Consider the following 5185-nt stretch of genomic DNA (forward strand, 5'->3'; position numbering starts at 1 on the left):
CGATCATATTACAAACACCGTATGAAGTTGGTCTTATTGAAATTCAATACCCCAGGATCTGGAATAGTTTCACGAGAACGATGCCAAGATTGATTTCATCGACACGAAAACGAAAATGTACAACAAGACAAGGCTAACAGTTGGTTCTTATAATACAATCGCCAGCATTGTTAATGAATATAATATGAAATGTGCTGCTAACACAGCCCTAGCCCACATAACTATGAGCCACAACCCTATCACTAATAAGATTCTTTTCACGGGAGGAGACGGATGGAATATTGTGTTTAGGGGACGCCTGGCCGAAATTCTTGGGTTCATACCAGACTCTGTGTTCGAAATACACATTGGCCCCATTTAAAATGTTCAGCTCCACACCCGGCCGACATCCATGGGGGTCGTTATAATATATTTATTTATAGTGACATTGTGGACTACCAGCTAGTCGGTGATAGTCATGTACCCCTGCTCCGTTGTATAAATATCTCTGATGAGAGCAAGCGTATGCCCACTCTGAGTTACGACAGTCCTCACTACACATCGTTGTCACGCCAACTATTACTGATATTCAGATAGAACTACGAGGCGATCAGAACCAACACATCCCTTTCTCATACGGAAAAGTAATTGTCAAACTACATTTTAGACCTGTGAAACATCATTAAAATGATGAGGAAAGCGTGCACAGCCGATGATGGAAGATATATGCACTATTACATGAATCAAGCTGGTGGAGAGTTGCGGGTTTTCATAGGTGCCAGCACACAATATGGGCATGGATTAGGGGATATTCAGAAATTTATTTCGAATGGCTGTTCCACTTTTAAAAAGGGTTTAATATAGCCAAACCCCATCTGAAAACAGCAGCAAGTGGTTTTATTGGCGATGTTGTGACTAATGTCAGGAACGCCGTGGCATCCAGACAACAGGGCAATGGGCTCATGGTGTACAGACGCAAAGCATTAAAAAGAAGCCCGCCAGGATGTGGGCGTATCCGGACTGTGAACAAAAAGCATAAAAACACCACCAAAAAAACGAAGAATTCTCAAAAAGAAAGCATCTGTCAGTAGGCGCAGAGCTCCCGACACGCTCTCTGTCCCTGACAAAAGACATATTTTAATTTTACAGAATCAATCATGGCGTTTATTCATAATCAGTCCGAAGAGTGTGTGAAGACCGAATTGGACCTGTTTACAGTACCGTACACACAAACATCTATCGAAAAATCTACATTTGTAGAAATCCCACCAATGTCAGCTCTAACGGACGGAGGTCCTATTGAATTTTTTCATTTACCAGCGGGAGGATTATCTCGACCTTAACGATTCATACTTGTATACACGTGTAAGGATTACAAACCCTGATGGCACATTGTTGGCTAACGCAGCCGATGTAGGTTTTATAAACTATCCTGGATGCAGTCTTTTTTCACAAGTAGATATAATGTTGGGTGATAGACTGATCACACAGTCTTCAAATACGTATCCTTATCGATCCGTTATAGAATGTCTTCTGAATTATGGAAAGGACACATTGGCTCGCAATTTAGCACAGGGCTATTTTGTAAGGACACAGCGGGCAAAATGGATGAGACCTCTATCACAGGCGATAATTTGGGGTTGACACAAAGGGGTGAATACACATCCGAAAGCCGTATTGTTGAATTAATAGCACCAGTACCGCAGATTTGTTTTTTCAAGAAAAATTGTTGCTAAATGGTGTGGACATGTCTCTGAAATTCATACGTTCAAAAGATGACTTTGCACTAATGACCCCTGGAAATGTCCAATTAAGCTGTGAAAATAATGTCTGCTAGTCTATTTGTCAAGAAAATATCAGTGGCACCAACTGTTAGACTAGCTCATAGTAGGGCCCTACAGCATACTAATGCAAAATATGCTATTGACAGAGTAGCTCTAAAACCTTCTCAATACCTACAGGCACACGTGTTTGCAACCAAGAAAACCTATTCATAGGACAGATTCCTAAATTTGTAGTCATAGCTTTCGATAATGAAGCATACACTGGGTCGTATGCCCATAACCCCTTTAATTTTGGAAACTATAATACAGAATTTATTAGCCTTTATGCCGATGGACAGCCTCACCCAGCCCGTCCTTTTCAGCCCCTTTTTCAAAGAGGGCAATATGTAATGGAATATTATCAACTGGTTGAATCAACAGGGCGCCATTTAAAAGACAGGTCACTAGCCATAACACGAGAGGATTTTGGGGCTGGTTATACTCTATTTTGTTTTAATTTGGAACCTGACGGTGGGGGCTCAGGAAATGTTTCACTGATTAAGAACGGTAACGTTAAACTTGGAAGTTCGGTTCAGAAATCCACTTCCTAGGACTGTGACCCTTATCTGCTATTCAGTTTTTGACTCTGTAATCGAAATATCTAACAGGCGGCAAGTCCTATTGGACCACTACTAAAGATGAATACAATAGAACTCACCAGCGTCCTTAGAAAAGAATGAATAGAGACACAAATTTCTTAGGAGTAATACCATGCGATCATCTCCCAAAAACAGTTGTTTGTAAATTACCCGCCATGCTCGTTGTAAATACACATCCCAGTAATATGCCGGGTGAACACTGGCTAGGTATTTACATTACAGAGAACAAGCATGGTTTGTTCTTTGATAGCTTTGGACATCCACCTACCTTTTTTTCCGCAGGAAATTGGCAATTCCTCTTAAAGAACTGTGTGGAGATGTACCATTCAGCAATCCAAGTGCAAAATAATTATTCTACAACATGTGGCCAGCACTGCGTCTTCTTTTTATGTCATATTCAGAAAAAGATTCCTTATACAAAAAGTATTGAGCATGTATGGCACTAATCTTGTATGCAACGATACAATGGTCAGCCATTTTGTTAGCAGTATACACCCGTTGTGTGTCACGATCAGAAATTTAAATGTGTACAATGTTCATGTTCCACCTATAGGTAGAAATTGTGTAATGATGTTTCTTTTCAAAAATAAAGAATGTGGAATATACTATTCTTATAATGCCTTAATTTTTTTTTTTTTTTTTTTTTTTAAAACAAATTATACAGAAAAAAAATGCATTCAACAGATAAAATTAATGTAAAACATTCATTTAATGTCACCTGTTTACATACAACACAGCATTTTCACGTAGTCGAATAAAGCCAAACACATGAATAGAAAATTTATGTAAAACACATTCATTTTATGTCACATGTTTACATACAACACTGACTTTTCATATAGTTGAATAAAGAAAACACACCTCAAATAGAAAACACGCCCTCAATAGAATAAATACAAAAACAAAATGAATGAAAACACATCAAATAGAAAACACCCCTCTCAATAGAATAAAAACAAAATAAAAATAGGTTTTAAAAAAAAGTAAAATATAAAGTAGTGTAATAATAGAAATAGGTTTTAAAAAAAAAAAAAGTAAAATATAAAGTAGTGTAATAATAGAAATAGGTTTTTAAAAAAGTAAAATATAAAGTAGTGTAATAATAGAAATAGGTTTTTAAAAACAAAAGTAAAATATAAAGTAGTGTAATAATAGAAATAGGTTTTTAAAAAAAAGTAAAATATAAAGTAGTTAATAATAGAAATAGGTTTTTAAAAAAGTAAAATATAAAGTAGTGTAATAATAGAAATAGGTTTTTAAAAAAAAGTAAAATATAAAGTAGTGTAATAATAGAAATAGGTTTTAAAAAAAAAAAAAGTAAAATATAAAGTAGTGTAATAATAGAAATAGGTTTTTAAAAAAAGTAAAATAGAAAATAATAAAAATATGTTTAAAAGTAAAAAAAATAAAGTAGTGTAATAGAAAATATAAAAAGATTAAAAACTAGACCAGCGAGTCTTAGCAATGGGTGGTGTAATACTAAATGTTCTAGGAGTACTAGTTGCTCGTAAAAGCAGATGGTGTACCATGTGTAAAATACAGGGGCCATTCTTATTGCTCTAGGAGTGCGAGGGGTTCGTGGAACAATCATAGGCGTTTGTGTATTAGTTTCAGATGATGCAACAGTTTTAAAAGCCTCAATAGAACAGGCGTACCCTCGTGTTTGGGATTACGGAGAGTGGCACATTTAAGCTAGCTAACGTTTTTAAAAATATGTTCCACCCTTTTGGTCTAGAGTGTTCTGGAACATTATTATGGGTTGTGACACTTTTCAGCAGATCATACAGATGACTTCCAGGCACATTCTTATTTTCAACAACTATTTCCCCTTGATTTGTCCAAGATAACTGGTCATTGTGTCGGGATAATGAAGCCAATATGTATTCTGCATTTCTTTTATTTCTTATAGGCATATGTTTCAACACTTCTGTCTTTAACATATTTTCTTCTTCATCTTTTGAATCATCCTTTGAATCAACTTCAGGTATTGATAATGTAATCACACTTTTCTCGCTTCACCCTGTTTTATCATGACTAAGTACCGCTGTAGAATACTGGAATATCTTTTAGCTTTTTCATATACATCAATGTCAGGCTGTTTCAATATATCACTCATGGCTCGGTCCAATTCACTTTGTACAGACTGTCGCAGAGATACATTTGAGGAGTCCGTTGTTTGAGGAGGTTGTAATGCCACTAATTGATTTTGTGGAACCAAAAACATTTTCTGCGTGTGTTCCATCTCAATTCCTGTTGATAAGACTTGCTATGAATGGGATAGCGGCACCCAGGAGAGGGAGTAGAAACCCACCTGTTTGATTGATTGTCTTTTTTTTTTTTAAATGTTTAACTTTTTTATCAGCTATTAGTCTAATAACTTTCTTCTTCTTCTTTAACAGTTTGTACTGATTATTAGACAGTGGTATGTGGCCTCTTAGGACGTTCAAAGCTATTTCACAAAGCGCATTGATAAAGTCTGGACTAGCGTTGCTCACAATGACACCTCTCGCTCTGGGTGACGCCTTATGTAGCATGTCTAACAATGTAAAATTCCTCTCCATTCGGCTTGACATTATTACACCTTTTTTCTAGGAACATATACAACCTGCTGTGGGGATATCAGAGCTGTTCTGAGTCTTAAAATATCGGGGGTTGTGGATTTATAATCTATCAATAGATAGCCAAAGGTGTAACTAGTGGCGTCTTTAAAAGCCTCTAAAAAATATTTAGAATTTCCGGGAACATTTGCCGTGCCAGCAAGCTTATTTGATGTTGATCTCTAGC

This window comes from Perca flavescens, chromosome 21 (assembly GCF_004354835.1).
Source record: "Perca flavescens isolate YP-PL-M2 chromosome 21, PFLA_1.0, whole genome shotgun sequence".
NCBI classification, from domain to species: domain Eukaryota; kingdom Metazoa; phylum Chordata; class Actinopteri; order Perciformes; family Percidae; genus Perca; species Perca flavescens.